The sequence below is a fragment of the Oratosquilla oratoria genome, chromosome 27 (assembly GCF_046742065.1).
Source record: "Oratosquilla oratoria isolate Oo_2021 chromosome 27, ASM4674206v1, whole genome shotgun sequence".
Taxonomy (NCBI): Eukaryota; Metazoa; Arthropoda; class Malacostraca; order Stomatopoda; family Squillidae; genus Oratosquilla; species Oratosquilla oratoria.
This window is the reverse complement of record NC_134803.1, coordinates 20,915,882-20,934,336: the sequence shown is the minus strand read 5'-3', so window position 1 is coordinate 20,934,336 and position 18,455 is coordinate 20,915,882.

Genomic DNA, 18,455 nt, shown 5'->3' with positions numbered 1-18,455 from the left:
CAATAATCATCTCAAGAAGAACATTTACCCATGAGCCGTCTCCACCCTTTACTGTCATCTCTTCCCAGCAGACTTCTTTGCAATTAAAGTCGCCCATCATAACTATTCTTCCTCCATCTTCCATTATCTTATTTAATGTTATCCTTGTGTCCTCTAACATACTTTTATGTTCACTCTCTTCCCACGAGGCTGTTTTTTGGAGGCACATAATTCATCACAAACTTTCTGCTCTTCTTATCTCTGTCTTCCACTTCGATCATAATCATCTCTACTGTATTCTTTCCATATGTGACACACCTCACGTTTATATCCTTCTTAGTCAGGAACATAACTCCACCTTCTTGCTTTGTCTCTCTGTTTCTAATCCAATAATTATATGCATCATGCCCTACACTGTTGGGTGGTAGTGGACCTTTTCATTTCGTTTCTACAATTCTCATTATGTCCTGTTCTTTTTCCTTCAGATAATCATTCAGTTCATTCAATCCAGTTATTAATCCATCTATATTTGTGTAAGACACTCTTAGTTTTTTGCCACTTCCATTGTATTCTCTGTTTCCCTTTTGTTTTTCTCTAGTATGTCGTATTTCCTTACTTTCATATTCACTACTCTCCAATAGAATTTCTCTTTTTCTGACTCTGTTCTCTTCTCGTTTTTTTCCTTAGCTTCATGTCTTTTAATTTTTTCCTCCTCTCTTTCGTCTTTATTCATTTCTCCTCTTATCCATACCTTTTTATATTGTTCACTTGCTGCTAGTTTCCCTGATTTTGTTAAGATATTCTCTGCCGTCGTTTGTGACCTGAATTTAATCTTAATTGGTCTGGTCTTATCTGTACTATACTTTCCGAGCCGAAACTTCTCTTCAATTTGTTTCATGATTTCTGGTTCATCTTCCTGGACTAATTCTAGTAAACTACTTACTTTTTCTTTTTCCTCATTGATTCTTGTGGCTCTATCCAGGTTATGTTCCTCTTCCATTCCTAATATAATTATACATTTCTTTTTATCTGCTAAGTCTCTTACTATATTCTCCTTCTGTCTCATCACTTTAATAACTGAGTCTTCAGTTTGTTCTTTCATTTGCTGTTTAATTATGTCAGTAAATGCAACTTTACTGTTTTCTTGGATCTTTTTCCAACCCTGTGGTTCTTTTGCTATGACCTCTTTGTTGTCTTTATCATTCCTCTTTAATTCTTCATTCTCCTCTTTTACTTCTTTTAATTGTCTTTTTAGTTCTTCTATTTCATTAGTTAAATTTTTGTTCGCCTTCTCTAGTTCTTCCAATTTTTCAACTCTCTGCGCAATCTTTGCTATATTACCGAACCTAATCTCCCAATGTTCGGTCATTTGTTCAAGTTTTTCCTCTAGTCTTACTAATCGGGGGGGATTGGTATCCCCCCCCTCATTAAATCCCTGGAAATTATTATCCTCACCTTCCATTGTGCTGCTATCTATATTTCTAATCTTTAAATTTTTGTTAATCCCATCACCAAAATCATCGGTCCTTCTCTTGCACGCTTGTACATATTCATTTCTATAACAAGTATATATTTTTCATTTTTCAGGTCTTTTGTGTTTCTTCAATTTGGTCCAAGCTTTGTCTCTTTTATCTTTTAACACTCTACAACTTTTGTTGTACCAGCACTTTACATATTCTTTTTCTTGTTTTTGTCTTGGGACATACTTTTCCACTCCTTTTTTATAAATTTTTGTCAAAATATTCCATTTCTCTTCTACTGTTGTATCTTCTTTGTGTATTCTTTCCCAATTTTCTTTTTGAAAGAATTCTCATATTTTATCAAATTTGTTTTTTCATACATCAATCTTCCTTTTCTATATTGTTCATTTCTTTTCATGTATTTTTTCTCATTTAGTTCTAGTTCTATCAATATGTGGTCACTTTTACTTATTGGTGCCTGGTATTCTATCTTTTCAACTATTTCAGGTTCTGATGTGATTATTAGGTCTAGTCTCGATGGTTCTTCTTCATTTCTATACCTAGTGTTCTCTTGGATCCATTGTGTCATTGTCTGGTCAATAATCATTTCAAGTAGGACATTTCCCCATGAGTCTTCTCCACCCTTTACTGTCATCTCTTCCCAGCACATTTCTTTGCAATTAAAGTCGCCCATCATAACTATTCTTCCTCCATCTTCCATTTTCTTGTTTAGTGTTATTCTTGTGTCTTCTAACATACTTTTATGTTCACTCTCTTTCCACGAGGCTGTTTTTGGGGGCACGTAGTTTATTACAAACTTTCTGCTCTTCTTATCTCTGTCTTCTACTTCTATCATAATCATCTCTACTTTGTTCTTTCCATATGTGACATTCTTCACGTTTATATCCTTCTTAGTCAGGAAGATAACTCTACCCCCTTGTTATATCTCTGTTTCTAATCCAATAATTATATGCATTGTGTCCTATGCTGTTGGGTGGTAGTGGACCTTTTAATTTTGTCTCAACAATTCCCATTATGTCCGGATTTTTATCCTTCAGATACTCGTTCAGTTCATTTAGTCCTGTTATCAATCCATCTATATTTGTGTAGGATACTCTTAACTTTCTGTTATTTCCATTGTATTCTCTGTTTCTTTTTTGCTTCTCTCTGTTATGGTCCATTTCTTCAATTTCATATTCACCACTCTCCAGTAGAATTCTTGTTTTTCCGACTCCGTTCTGGTCTCGTTTTTTTTCTTTAGCTTCTTTCCTTTTCATTTTTCTTCCTCTCTTTCCTCTTTATTCATTTCTCTTTTTATCCGTACCTTTTTATATTGTTCACTTGCTCCTAGCTTCCCTGTTTTTGCTAAGATATTCTCTGCTGTTGTTTGTGATCTGAATTTAATCTTAATTGGACTGGTCTTATCTGTACTATACTTTCCGAGCCGAAACATCTCTTCAATTTGTTTCATGATTTCAGGTTCATCTTCCTGAACTAATTCTAGTAATCTGCTTACTTTTTCATTTTCCTCCTTGATTCTTGTGGTTCTATCTGGGTTATGTTTCTCTTCCATTCCTAATATAATTATACATTTCTTTTTGTCTGCTAAGTCTCTTACAATATTCTCCTTCTGTCGCATTACTTTGATAACTGAGTCTTCAGTTTCTTTCATTTGCTGTTTAATTATATCAGTAAATGCAACTTTACTATTTTCCTGTATCTTCTTCCACCCCTGTGCCTCTTTTGCTATTGTTTCTTTATTGTCTTTATTGTTCCTTTTTAATTCTTCATTCTCCTCTTTTACTTCTTTTAACTGTCTTTTTAGTTCTTCTATTTCATCAGTTAAGTTTTTGTTCGCCTTCTCTAGTTCTTCCAATCTTTCAACCCTTTTCGCAATTTTTGACATTCTACCGAACCTAATCTCCCAATGTTCGGTCATTTGTTCAAGTTTTTCCTCCAGTTTTGCCAGTCGGGGGAGGTTGGTATCCGGCGGCCCCCCGCATTAAATCCCTGGAAATTATTATCCTCACCTTCTATTGTGCTGCTCTTATCTATGTTTCTAATCTTTACATTTTTATTAGTCCCTTCATCGTCACTAAATTGCTCTGGCCCGCGCTTGTTTACATGGCGTCTGCCTGCCTGGACCAAGTCCTCTCCTTCCTCATTTCCTTCCATTTCCCTCAGTAATCCCTCCCCTTCTCCCTTTTCCTCACTTTCCCACTACACCACGAGCAATCCCCTTCACTGTAAATACAATAGGTACTTCCTTTGCGTTGAGATCCACGAGAATTTCACTTTTTCTTCTGGACGTCAATCTTCGCCGTCCGTCCGACGTAAGTGTGTGTGTGTGTGTGTGTGTGTATTTACCTAGTTGTATTTTACGGGAAGGGGAGCTATGCTCGTGGTGTCCCTTCTTCATATCTCATTTTATCTAAACTATTTTTAAATTCATGTATTGTTTTTGCACACACCACTTTCTCATCTAACTTGTTCCAACTGTCTATTACTCTGTGAGGAAAGCTGTTCTTTTTCAGATCTCTTCTATAGCTGTCTTTTTTTTCCGTGTCCCCTTGTATTTCTATCATCCCATTATTTCAGATTCTCTCTATCAGTAATTTCTATGCCTTTCATGATTCTGTAAATAGCTATCAAATCTCCTCTCTCTCTTCTTTGCTCTAGTGTCTGTAGTTCAAGTTTTGCTAGTCTCTCTTCATATGATAGTTTTGAGAGTGTTGGTGCCAATTTTGTAATTGCTCTTTGTATTCTTTCAAGTTTTTTTTTATACATTTTTTTTTTTTTTTTTTTTTTTTTTTTTGTATTTGATGACCATATCGTTGCTGCATATTCCAATCTTGGTCTTATCAGAGTGATTAGAATTTTCTTCACCATTTCTTCGTCCAGGTATGTAAATGCCACTTTGATTGTTCTTATTAAATTATAAGTTTCTCCAAAAATCTTATTTATATGTTTCTCAGGTGACATATTATTCATAACAATGACTACCAGGTCCTTCTCATTTTCTACTTTTTTTATTCCTTCTTCTCCCAATTTATATGATCTTGTTATTCTGTTTTTGCTTTTTCCAAATTCCATTATACTACACTTTTTTGTATTGAACTCCATCTCCCACTTCCTACTCCATTCCTGTACTTTATTTAGATCACTCTGTAGTGATTCACAATCTTCTTCCGTGTTCACTTTTTTCAGTAGTTTTGCATCATCTGCAAAGAAGCTCATATAGCTTTCAATTCCTTCATCCATATCATTAATATATATAGCAAACATTATTGAGACCAGAACTGTTCCTTGTGGAACACCGCTTATTACTTCATCCCATTTTGAGTGTTTGTCTCTTATCACTACTCTCATTTTTCTTTCTTGCAAAAAGTCTTCCATCCAATTAAGCAGTTTGCCCTGTATTCCTCCTTCAGTTTCTAATTTCTTAAGCAACTTCTTATGTGGTACTTTGTCAAAAGCTTTTTTTAGGTCTAGAAATGCACAATCAGCCCATCCATCTCTTTCTTGTATTATATCTATTAGTCTTGAATAGAAACATATTAAATTGGTGACGCATGATCGTCCTTGACTGAATCCAAATTGCCTTGGATTTAGCACTTTTTTTTCTAAATATTTTACCCATCAGGTACAGTGATGATGGACTGGTTGGTGAGGTTATTCAATGTTTGCTGGAGAGGGTAGAGTGCCGGAGGACTGGAGAAGTGCCTGTATAGTTCCTCTTTACAAAGGAAAAGGGGACAAGTGTGAATGTAGTAGTTTCAGAGGGATTAGCTTGTTAAGTGTAGTTGGGAAGGCTTATGGGAGGATCTTGATTGAGAGGATTAGGAGAGGAACAGAAGGAGTAATTGGTGAGGAACAGTGTGGATTTAGGATAGGTAGAGGTTGTGTTGATCAGATTTTTGTGGTGAGACAGATATGTGAGAAAGCTATAGGAAAGGGGAAGGATGTTTTTTGGGCCTTTATGGATCTGGAAAAGGCTTATGATAGGGTAGACAGAAAGGCACTGTGGGAGGTTATGCAGATTTATGGGATGGGAGGAAAGCTTTTGGGAGCTGTCAAGAGTTTTTATGAGAGTAGTAGAGCTTGTGTCAGGATTAGACATGGAGAGAGTGAGTGGTTTGAAGTAAAGGTGGGACTTCGTCAAGGATGCGTTATGTCGCCCTGGCTGTTCAACTTATACATGGATGGGGTGGTGCGAGAGGTGAATGCTAGGGTAGTGGGTCAGGGATTGGAGATGGTTAAAGAAAATGGAGAAAAGTGGGAGGTGAGCCAGCTGTTGTTTGCGGACGACACTGCGCTTGTGGCAGGGTCAGAGGAGGGATTGAGGAAGCTGGTGGCAGAGTTTGGGAGAGTATGTGATAGAAGAAAGCTAAAGATAAATGTGGGTAAAAGTAAGGTGATGAGATGTACAAGGGGTGAAAGTGGCAGTAGACTGGAAGTGAACATTAAGGGAGAGCGACTGGAGGAAGTGGATAGTTTTAGATACTTGGGTGCAAATGTGGCAGGAAAAGGTGGAGTGAAGGTGGAGGTAGAATGTAGATTGAGAGAAGCGAGTAAATGCCTTGTTGGATTAAAGAGTGTAATGAGGAATAGACATTTGGGAATGGATGCGAAGAGGAGACTGTATGAAGGAGTGATTGTGCCAACAGCACTGTATGGGGCAGAAACGTGGAACATAAGAGAAGAAGAAGAGAAGGAGATTGAATGTGTTTGAGATGAGGTGTCTGAGAAGTATGGTGGGGGTTACTAGGCTGGATAGAGTGAGAAATGAGGAGGTGAGGAGGAGAACAGGGGTGAAAAAGGATTTGGGAGATAGGGTTGATGAAAGAATATTAGGATGGTTTGGACACATGGAAAGAATGAGTGAAGAAAGACTAGTAAAAGAGGTATGGAAGGCAGATGTGGAGGGAGTGAACATGAGGGGACGTCCTAGGATGAGGTGGATGGATGGGGGGAAGGGGGCTTTGGGGAAGAGGGGAATGTCTGTTGAGGAAGGAAGGGAGAGGACGGAAGACAGAGGTGAGTGGAGAATGGTTGTATATGGGTGATGTTGGGATTGCATGAGGAGGAATGGGCGGGGGGGTGGGGGTGGGGTAGTATGTGTGAGTAAATTTTGACGCAGCCCGAAGGGATTTCTCCCCGTCCTCTCCTTATATGCAAGGGGGGACGGAGAGGGGGGTCGCCGATTAAATGAAGCGGCCTTGCTGTGGATGTGCTGTGTCTTGCGACACTGCTTCTGACCCAGGGCGGTGGGCAGGGTGCAGGGATGACCCGTCATCCAGGAGGTGCTCAGATGAGAGGGAGGGTGGGAGGGGTGTGGAGTGTATTTAGGGATGAAATGGGTGGGAGTGTTTTTATACCTTTCCCTTTTTGGCTACCTCCCTTGGAAGGGGGAAAAAGCCTTGGTATATTTATGTATGTACTTTTGACCATTCTTTCACAAATTTTTGTTATTGTACTTGTTAGAGAAACTGGTCTGTAGTTGGTAGGGTCTTCTTTATTTCCTCCTTTATATATAGGTACTATATTTGCTTTTTTCCAATCTTCTGGAACTTTTCCTTCTTTCAAGGAACTGTTTATTATGCTATGTATTTTGTCTGCCAGTTCATTCCTGCATTCTTTCAAAATCCAGTTTGCTATTTCATCTGGTCCATGCGATTTTCTGACATCAAGATTACTCAAGTGTTTCAATATTTCATTCTTTGTTATTTCTATTTTTTCATGGGGGGGACTTTCTCTTTCCATTCGACCTTTTCAGGTTGTATGTTCTCCCTTGTAAACACTGATTTAAAATGTTTGTTCATAATTTCCGCCATTTCAATTTCCTCTGTGTATTCAACTCCTCCTTGTCTTAATTTCTCCAAATCTTGTTTGTTTTTCAATTTGTTGTTTATAAATCTGTAAAATAGTTTTGGTTGATCTTTACACTTTTCTATGACATCTTTTTCATATATTCTCTTTTCCTCTCTGCACGTTTGTACATATTCATTTCCATAACAAGTATATATTTTCCATTTTTCAGGCCTTCTGTCTTTTTTTCCATCTGGTCCAAGCTTTGTCTCTTTTGTCTTTTAACCCTCTACAACTTTTATTGTACCAGCACTTTACATTTTTTTTTTTTTTTTTTTTTTTTTTTTTTTTTTTTTTTTTTTTTTCATGGGACATACTTTACCACTCCTTTTTTATACATTTTTGTCAAAATATTCCATTTCTCTTCCACTGTTGTTTCATCTTTGTATATTCCTTCCCAGTTTTCTTTTTGAAAGAATTCTCTTATTTTATCAAAGTTTGTTTTTTCATACATCATTCTTCCTTTTCTATATTGTTCATTTCTTTTCATGTATTTTTCCTCATTTAGTTCCAGTTCAATCAATATGTGGTCACTTTTACTTATTGGTGTTTTATATTCAATCTTGTCCACTATTCTAGGTTCAGATGTAATTATTAGGTCTAGTCTCGATGGTTCTTCCTCATTTCTATACCTAGTGTTCTCCTGTATCAACTGTGTCATTGTATGGTCAGTAATCATCTCAAGTAGAGCGTTTCCCCATGAGCCGTTTTCCCAGCAGATTTCTTTGCAATTAAAGTCGCCCATCATAACTATTCTTCCTCCATCTTCCAATATCTTATTTAATGTTATCTTTGTGTCTTCTAACATACTTTTATGTTCACTCTCTTCCCACGAGGCTGTTTTCGGAGGCACATAACTTATCACAAACTTTCTGCTCTTCTTATCTCTGTCTTCCACTTCGATCATAATCATCTCTACTGTATTCTTTCCATATGTGACACACCTCACATTTATATCCTTCTTAGTCAGGAACATAACTCCACCCCCTTACTTTGTCTCTCTGTTTCTAATCCAATAATTATATGCATCATGTCCTAAACTGTTGGGTGGTAGTGGACCTTTTCATTTTGTTTCTACAATTCCCATTATGTCCGGTTCTTTTTCCTTCAAATAATCATTCAGCTCATTCAATCCTGTTATTAATCCATCTATATTTGTGTAAGACACTTTTAGTTTTCTGCCACTTCCATTGTGTTCTCTGTTTCCCTTTTGTTTTTCTCTAGTATGTCGTATTTCCTTACTTTCATATTCACTACTCTCCAATAGAATCTCTCTTTTTCTGACTCTGTTCTGGTCTCGTTTTTTTCGTTAGCTTCAAGTCTTTTCTTTTTTTCCTCCTCCTTTTCCTCTTTATTCATTTCCCTTTTTATCCATACCTTTTTATATTGTTCACTTGTTGCTAGTTTCCCTGTTTTGGATAAGATATTCTCTGCCGTCGTTTGTGACCTGAATTTAATCTTAATTGGTCTGGTCTTATCTGTACTATACCTTCCGAGTCTGAACTTCTCTTCGATTTGTTTCATTATTTCTGGTTCATCTTCCTGAACTGATTCTAGTAAACTGCTTACTTTTTCATTTTCCTCTTTGATTCTTGAGGTTCTATCTGGGTTATGTTTCTCTTCCATTCCTAATATAATTATACATTTCTTTTTATCTACTAAGTCTCTTACTATATTCTCCTTCTGTCTCATCACTTTAATAACCGAGTCTTCAGTTTGTTCTTTCATTTGTTGTTTATGTCAGTAAATGCAACTTTACTGTTTTCTTGGATTTTTTTCCAACCCTCCTTATTGTCCTTACTATTCCTCTTTAATTCTTCATTCTCCTCTTTTACTTCTTTTAACTGTCTTTTTAGTTCTTCTATTTCCTTAGGTTTTCGTTTGCCTTCTCTAGTGGTTCCAATCTTTCAACCCTTTCTGCCATTTTTGACATTCTACCGAACCTACTCTCCCAATGTTTGGTCATTTGTTCAAGTTTTTCTTCGAGTCTTGCCAGTCGGGGGAGGTTGGTATCCGCCCCCCCCCCTCATTGAATCCATGGAAATTATTATCCTCACCTTTTATAGTGCTACTCATATCTATGTTTCTAATCTTTACATTTTTGTTAGACCTTTCGTCATCACTAAATTGGTCCGGCCCTCTTTTGTTTACATGGCGTCTGCCTGCCTGGACCAAGTCCTCTCCTTTCTCATTTCCTTCCATTTCCCTCAGTTATCCCTCCCCTTCTCCTTTTTCTTCACTTTCCCACCACACCACGAGCAATCCCCCCCCTGTAAATACAATAGGTACTTCCTTTGCGTTGAGATCCACGAGAATTTAACTTTTTCTTCAGGACGTCAATCTTCGCCGTCCATCCAACGGACGTGTGTGTATTTACCTAGTTGTATTTTACGGGAAGGGGAGCTATGCTCGTGGTGTCCCGTCTTCATATCTCATTTTATCTAAACTATTTTTAAATTCATGTATTGTCTATTACTCTGTGAGGAAAGCTGTTCTTTTTCAGATCTCTTCTATAGCTGTCTTTTTTTATTTTCTTTCCGTGTCCTCTTGTATTTCTATCATCCCATTTTTTCAGATTCTCTCTATCAGTAATTTCTATGCCTTTCATGATTCTGTAAATAGCTATCAAATCTCCTCTCTCTCTTCTTTGCTCTAGTGTCTGTAGCTCAAGTTTTGCTAGTCTCTCTTCATATGATAGTTTTGAGAGTGTTGGTGCCAATTTTGTAATTGCTCTTTGTATTCTTTCAAGTTTTTTTATACATTTTTTTGTACTTGGTGACCATATCGTTGCTGCATATTCCAATCTTGGTCTTATCAGAGTGATTAGAATTTTCTTCACCATTTCTTCATCCAGGTATGTAAATGCAACTTTGATTGTTCTTATTAAATTATAAGTTTCTCCAAAAATCTTATCTATATGTTTCTCAGGTGACATATTATTCATAACAATGACTCCCAGGTCCTTCTCATTTTCTACTTTTTTTTATTCCTTCTTCTCCCAATTTATATGATCTTGTTATTCTGTTTTTGCTTTTTCCAAATTCCATTATACTACACTTTTTTGTATTGAACTCCATCTCCCACTTCCTACTCCATTCTTGTACTTTATTTAGATCACTCTGTAGTGATTCACAATCTTCTTCCGTGTTCACTTTTTTCAGTAGTTTTGCATCATCTGCAAAGAAGCTCATATAGCTTTCAATTCCTTCATCCATATCATTAATATATATAGCAAACATTATTGGGGACAGAACTGTTCCTTGAGGAACACCGCTTATTACTTCATCCCATTTTGAGTGTTTGTCTCTTATCACTACTCTCATTTTCCTTTCTTGCAAAAGTCTTCCATCCAATTAAGCAGTTTGCCCTGTATTCCTCCTTCAGTTTCTAATTTCTTAAGCAACATCTTATGTGGTACTTTGTCAAAAGCTTTTTTTAGGTCTAGAAATGCACAATCAGCCCATCCATCTCTTTCTTGTATTATATCTATTAGCCTTGAATAGAAACATATTAAATTGGTGACGCATGATCGTCCTTGTCTGAATCCAAATTACCTTGGATTTAACACGTTGTTGTTTTTTCTAAATATTTTACCCATCTACTTTTGACCATTCTTTCACAAATGTTTGCTATTGTACTTGTTAGAGAGACTGGTCTATAGTTGGTAGGGTCTTCTTTATTTCCTCCTTTATATATAGGTACTATATTTGTTTTTTCCAATCTTCTGGAACTTTTCCTTCTTTCAAGGAACTGTTTATTATGCTATGTATTTTGTCTGCCAGTTCATTCCTACATTCTTTCAAAATCCAGTTTGCTATTTCATCTGGTCCATGCGATTTTCTGACATCAAGATTACTCAAGTGTTTCAATATTTCGTTCTTTGTTACTTCTATTTCTTTCATGGGAGGGACTTTCTCTTTCCATTCGCTCTCTTCAGGTTGTATGTTCTCCCTTGTAAACACTGATTTAAAATGTTTGTTCATAATTTCCGCCATTTCAATTTCCTCTGTGTATTCAACTCCCTCTTGTCTTAATTTCTCCAAATCTTGTTTGTTTTTCAATTTGTTGTTTATAAATCTGTAAAATAGTTTTGGTTTATCTTTACACTTTTCTATGACATCTTTTTCATATTTTCTCTTTTCCTCTCTGCACGTTTGTACATATTCATTTCTATAACAAGTATATATTTTCCATTTTTCAGGTCTTCTGTCTTTTTTCCATCTGGTCCAAGCTTTGTCTCTTTTGTCTTTTAACTCCCTACAACTTTTATTGTACCAGCATTTTACATATTCTTTTTCTTGTTTTTGTCTTGGGACATACTTTTCCACTCCTTATTTGTAAATTTTTGTCAAAATATTCCATTTCTCTTCCACTGTTGTTTCTTCTTTGTATATTTCTTCCCAGTTTTCTTTTTAAAAGAATTCTCTTATTTTATCAAAGTTTGTTTTTTCATACATCATTCTTCCTTTTCTATATTGTTCATTTCTTTTCGTGTATTTTTCTTCATTTAGTTCCAGTTCAATCAATATGTGGTCACTTTTACTTATTGGTGTTTTATATTCAATCTTGTCCGCTATTCTAGGTTCGGATGTAATTATTAGGTCTAGTCTCGATGGTTCTTCCTCATTTCTATACCTAGTGTTCTCCTGTATCAACTGTGTCATTGTATGGTCAGTAATCATCTCAAGTAGAGCGTTTCCCCATGAGCCGTCTCCACCCTTTACTGTCATCTCTTCCCAGCAGACTTCTTTGCAATTAAAGTCGCCCATCATAACTATTCTTCCTCCATCTTCCAATATCTTATTTAATGTTATCTTTGTGTCCTCTAACATACTTTTATGTTCACTCTCTTCCCACGAGGCTGTTTTCGGAGGCACATAACTTATCACAAACTTTCTGCTCTTCTTATCTCTGTCTTCCACTTCGATCATAATCATCTCTACTGTATTCTTTCCATATGTGACACACCTCACATTTATATCCTTCTTAGTCAGGAACATAACTCCACCCCCTTGCTTTGTCTCTCTGTTTCTAATCCAATAATTATATGCATCATGTCCTAAACTGTTGGGTGGTAGTGGACCTTTTCATTTTGTTTCTACAATTCCCATTATGTCCGGTTCTTTTTCCTTCAAATAATCATTCAGCTCATTCAATCCTGTTATTAATCCATCTATATTTGTGTAAGACACTTTTAGTTTTCTGCCACTTCCATTGTGTTCTCTGTTTCCCTTTTGTTTTTCTCAAGCATATCGAATTTCCTTAGTTTTATATTCACTACTCTCCAATAGAATCTCTCTTTTTCTGACTCTGTTCTGTTCTCGTTTTTTTTTTTTTTCTTAGCTTCAAGTCTTTTCTCTTTTTCTTCCTCTCTTTCCTCTTTATTCATTTTCCTTTTTATCCATACCTTTTTATATTGTTCACTTGTTGCTAGTTTCCCTGTTTTGGATAAGATATTCTCTGCCGTCGTTTGTGACCTGAATTTAATCTTAATTGGTCTGGTCTTATCTGTACTATACTTTCCGAGTCTGAACTTCTCTTCGATTCCTAATATAATTATACATTTCTTTTTATCTGCTAAGTCTCTTACAATATTCTCCTTCTGTCTCATCACTTTGATAACTGAGTCTTCAGTTTGTTCTTTCATTTGCTGTTTAATTATATCAGTAAATGCAACTTTTCTGTTTTCTTGGATTGTCTTCCAACCCTTAGCTTGTTTAGCTATGGCCTCTTTGTTTTCTTTATTATTCCTCTTTAATTCTTCATTCTCCTCTTTTACTTCTTTTAACTGTCTTTTTAGTTCTTCTATTTCATCAGTTAAGTTTTTGTTCGCCTTCTCTAGTTCTTCCAATCTTTCAACCTTTTCTGCAAGTTTGACATTTTACCTAACCTAATCTCCCAATGTTTAGTCATTTGTTCAAGCTTTTCCTCCAGTTTTGCTAGTCGGGGGAGGTTGGTATCCGCCTCCCCCTCTTTAAATCCTTGGAAATTATTATCCTCACCTTCCATTGAATTGTTCTTATCTATGTTTCTAATCTTTACATTTTTGTTAGACATTTCGTCGTCACTAAATTGGTCGGGACCTCTTTTGTTTACATGGCGTCTGCCTGCCTGGGCCAAGTCCTCTCCTTCCTCATTTCCTTCCATTTCCCTCAATAATCCCTCCCCTTCTCCTTTTTCCTCACCTTCCCACTACACCACGAGCAATCCCCCCACCCTGTAAATACAATAGGTACTTCCTTTGCTTTGGGATCCACGAAAATTTCACTTTTTCTTCAGAACGTCCTCTACGCCGTCCGTTCGGTGGAGTGTGTGTGTGTGTGTGTGTGTGTGTGTGTGTGTGTGTGTGTGTGTGTATTTACCTAGTTGTATTTACCTAGTTGTATTTTACGGGAAGGGGAGCTATGCTCGTGAGGTCCCGTCTTCATATCTCATTTTATCTAAACTATTTTTAAATTCATGTATTGTTTTTGCACACACCACTTTCTCATCTAACTTGTTCCAACTGTCTATTGCTCTGTGAGGAAAGCTGTTCTTTTTCAAATCTCTTCTATAGTTGTCTTTTTTTATTTTCTTTCCGTGTCCTCTTGTATTTCTGTCATCCCATTTTATCAGATTCTCTCTATCAGTAATTTCTATGCCTTTCATGATTCTGTAAATAGCTATCAAATCTCCTCTCTCTCTTCTTTGCTCTAGTGTCTGTAGTTTAAGTTTTTGTAGTCTCTCTTCATATGATAGTTTTGAGAGTGTTGGTGCCAGTTTAGTAATTGCTCTTTGTATTCTTTCAAGTTTTTTTATACATTTTTTTGTACTTGGTGACCATATCGTTGCTGCATATTCCAATCTTGGTCTTATCAGGGTGACTAGGATTTTCCTCACCATTTCTTCATCCAGGTATGTAAATGCCACTTTGATTGTTCTTATTAAATTATAAGTTTCTCCAAAAATCTTATTTATATGTTTCTCAGGTGACATATTATTCATAACAATGACTCCCAGGTCCCTCTCATTTTCTACTCTTTTTATTCCTTCTTCTCCCAAATTATATGATCCTGTTATTCTGTTTTTGCTTTTTCCAAATTCCATTATACTACACTTTTTTGTATTGAACTCCATCTCCCACTTCCTACTCCATTCTTGTACTTTATTTAGATCTCTCTGTAGTGATTCACAATCTTCTTCAGTTTTCACTCTTTTCAGTAATTTTGCATCATCTGCAAAGAAGCTCATATAGCTTTCAATTCCTTCATCCATATCATTAATATATATAGCAAACATTATTGGGGCCAGAACTGTTCCCTGCGGGACACCGCTTATTACTTCATTCCATTTTGAGTGCTGATCTCTTATCACTACTCGCATTTTTCTTTCTTGCAAAAAGTCTTCCATCCAATTTAGCAATTTACCTTGTATTCCTCCTTCATATTCTAATTTCTTAAGCAACTTCTTATGTGGTACTTTGTCAAAAGCTTTTTTTAGGTCTAGAAATGCACAATCAGCCCATCCATCTCTTTCTTGTATTATATCTATTAGCCTTGAATAGAAACATATTAAATTGGTGACGCATGATCGTCCTTGTCTGAATCCAAATTGCCTTGGATTTAGTACGTTGTTTTTTTTCCAAGTATTTTACCCATCTACTTTTGATAATTCTTTCACATATTTTTGCTATTGTACTTGTTAGAGAGACTGGTCTATAGTTGGTAGGTTCTTCTTTATTTCCTCCTTTATATATAGGTACTATATTTGCTTTTTTCCAATCTTCTGGAACTTTTCCTTCTTTTAAGGAACTGCTTATTATGCTATGTATTTTGTCTGCCAGTTCATTCCTACATTCTTTCAGAATCCAGTTTGCTATTTCATCTGGCCCATGCGATTTTCTGACATCAAAATTACCCAAGTGTGTCAATATTTCATTCTTCGTTACTTCTATTTCTTCCATAGGGGGGACTTTTTCCTTCCACTCAATCTCTTCAGGTTGTATATTTTCCCTTGTAAACACTGATTTAAAATGTTTGTTCATAATTTCTGCCATTTCCATTTCCTCAGTGTATTCAACTCCCCCTTGTCTTAATTTCTCCAAGTCTTGTTTGTTTTTCAGTTTATTGTTTACAAATCTGTAGAATAGTTTTGGTTGATCTTTACACTTTTCTATAACATCTTTTTCATATTTTCTTTTTTCCTCTCTGCACTTTTGTACATATTCATTTCTATAACCAGTATATATTTTCCATTTTTCAGGTCTTCTGTCTTTTTTCCATCCGGTCCAGGCTTTGTCTCTTTTGTCTTTTAACTCCCTACAACTTTTGTTGTACCAGCATTTTACATATTCTTTTTCTTGTTTTTGTCTTGGGACATACTTTTCCACTCCTTCTTTGTAAATTTTTGTCAAAATATTCCATTTCTCTTCCACTGATGTTTCTTCTTTGTATATTTCTTCCCAGTTTTCTTGTTGGAAGAATTCTCTTATTTTATCAAAGTTTGTTTTTTCATACATCATTCTTCCTTTTCTATATTGTTCATTTCTTTTCATATATTTTTCTTCATTAAGTTCCAGTTCAATCAATATGTGGTCACTTTTACCTATTGGTGTTTTATATTCAATCTTGTCCACTATTCTAGGTTCAGATGTAATTATTAAGTCTAGCCTCGATGGTTCTTCTTCATTTCTATACCTAGTGTTCTCTTGTATCCATTGTGTCATTGAATGGTCAGTAATCATCTCAAGTAGAGCATTTCCCCATGAGTCATCACCACTCTTTACTGTCATTTCTTCCCAGCAGATTTCTTTGCAATTAAAGTCGCCCATCATAACTATTCTTCCTCCGTCTTCCATTATCTTAGTTAATGCTATCTTTGTGTCCTCTAACATACTTTTATGTTCATTCTCCTCCCATGAGGCTGTTTTCGGAGGCACATAGTTGATCACAAATTTTCTGCTCTTCTTATCTCGGTCTTCCACTTCTATCATAATCATCTCTACTGTATTCTTTCCATATATGACACCTTTCACGTTTATATCCTTCTTTGTCAGGAACATAACTCCACCCCCTTGTTTTTTCTCTCTGTTTCTAATCCAATAATTGTATGTATCATGTCCTACACTGTTGGGTGGTAGTGGGCCTTTTAATTTTGTTTCTACAATTCCCATTATGTCCGGTTCTTTTTCTTTCAAATAATCATTCAGTTCATTCAATCCTGTTATCAATCCATCTATATTTGTGTAAGACACTCTTAGTTTTCTGCCACTTCCATTGTGTTCTCTGTTTCCCTTATGTTTTTCTTTAGTATGTCGAACTGCTTTATTTTCATGTTCACTACTCTCCAATAGAATCTCTCTTTCTCTGACTCCGTTCTTTCCTCGTTTTTTGCCTTAGCTTCAATTCTTTTCTGCTTTTCTGCCTCTCTTTCCTCCTTATTCATTTCTCTTTTTATCCATACCTTTTTATATTGATCATTTGTTGCTAGTTTCCCTGTCTTGGATAGAATTTTCTCTGCCGTTGTTTGTGACCTGAATTTAATCTTAATTGGTCTGGTCTTATCTGTACTATATTTTCCGAGTCTGAATTTTTCCTCAATTTCCTTTATAATTTCTGGTTCATCTTCCTGGACTAATTTTAATAAACTGCTTACCCTTTCATTTTCCTCCTTGATTCTTGCGGTTCTATCTGGGTTATGTTTCTCTTCCATTCCTAATATAATTATACATTTCTTTTTGTCAGCTAATTCTCTTACTATATTCTCCTTCTGTCTCATCACTTTAATAACTGAGTCTTCATTATGTTCTTTCAATTGCTGTTTGACTATGTCAGTGAATGAAACCTTATTCCCTTCTTGAGTTAATCTCCAATTTTAAGCTTCTGTAGCTATTTTCTCACTGTTTTCATTACTATTCTTCTTCAATTTCTCATTCTCCTCCTTTACATTTCCTAACTGTCTTTTTAGGTCCTCTACTTCTTCAGTTAAGTTTCTGTTAGCCTTCTCTAGTTGTTCCAATCTTTCAATTCTTTGTAGAATGGAGCCTACATTACCTAACTTACGTTCCAAGTCCTCGATCACCTTATCAACTCTCTCCTCTAGTCTTATCAGTCTGGGGGGGGTTGTGTCCCCCCCACCCTCTTTAAATCCCTGGAACATATTCTCGTCACTTTCTACTGTATTTCTCCTCTCTATACTTCTAATCTTTACATTTTTATTTGCCATTTCGTCATCCGGTGGTCGTTTCATGTTGATCTTCCGCCCGTCTGCCTGGGCCAAGTCCTCCACATCCTCATTATCTTCCATTTCCCCAGTAATCCCTCTCCCTCTCCTCTTTCCTTACTTTCCCACTACCTCACGAGCAATTCCCCCCCCCTGCAAATACAAAAAGGCACTTCTCTTTGCGTTGGTATCCTCAATCTGCACTTTTCTTCAGAGCGTTCGTCAAGCCGTCCGTTCGTTGAAAGTGTGTGTGTGTGTGTGTGTGTGTGTGTGTGTGTGTGTGTGTGTGTGTGTGTGTGTGTGTGTGTGTATGTATATAGTGAGTATGACGCGATACCTGTTTTGAACCTTAGTAGGTGTTGAGGGGTGGGGGTTAAATTGTCATTGTTGGGTGTGGTTTAATAGGTATCATGACATACTCATTGCTCATCAAAGGGTGTTAGTTAATAGACTGGGTTAACTACTCCTTGTTTTCAATTCATTACACACCGTTTCACCTATTTTCACTTCTCTCTTTTCTGGGAGTTTTTTTTTTCAGCTCTGTGATTGTATTTTGTCTATGGTCACTGGTGAAAAAGGGGTCATTTCTGTGAGTTACACTTTTTGGTGCCATCAAGGTGTAAAAGGATTCTTCCCTTTAGGTCAGTATTTTTCTGGTTTATGACTCGTTTCTGGGAGTCGGATAATTGGAGTGGTAATAAGGTCAAATGTATGAGTTCTAACATCCTTTGACGAGTTATTGTCATAAGGTTACATATGGAGTATAATTCTATGGTTAAGATATATTACAGTATATATGTGGAATTCAAATCCTCTAGCCGGTGCGTTTTAATGCACAAACATATACTTATCTACAATTGAGTAGGAGCAGGACTAGGAGGGCGAAGGAAATGAGGGATATAGCGATTGATGGGAGTCTGGGGGGTGGTAAATTGCAGTGTGTCTATT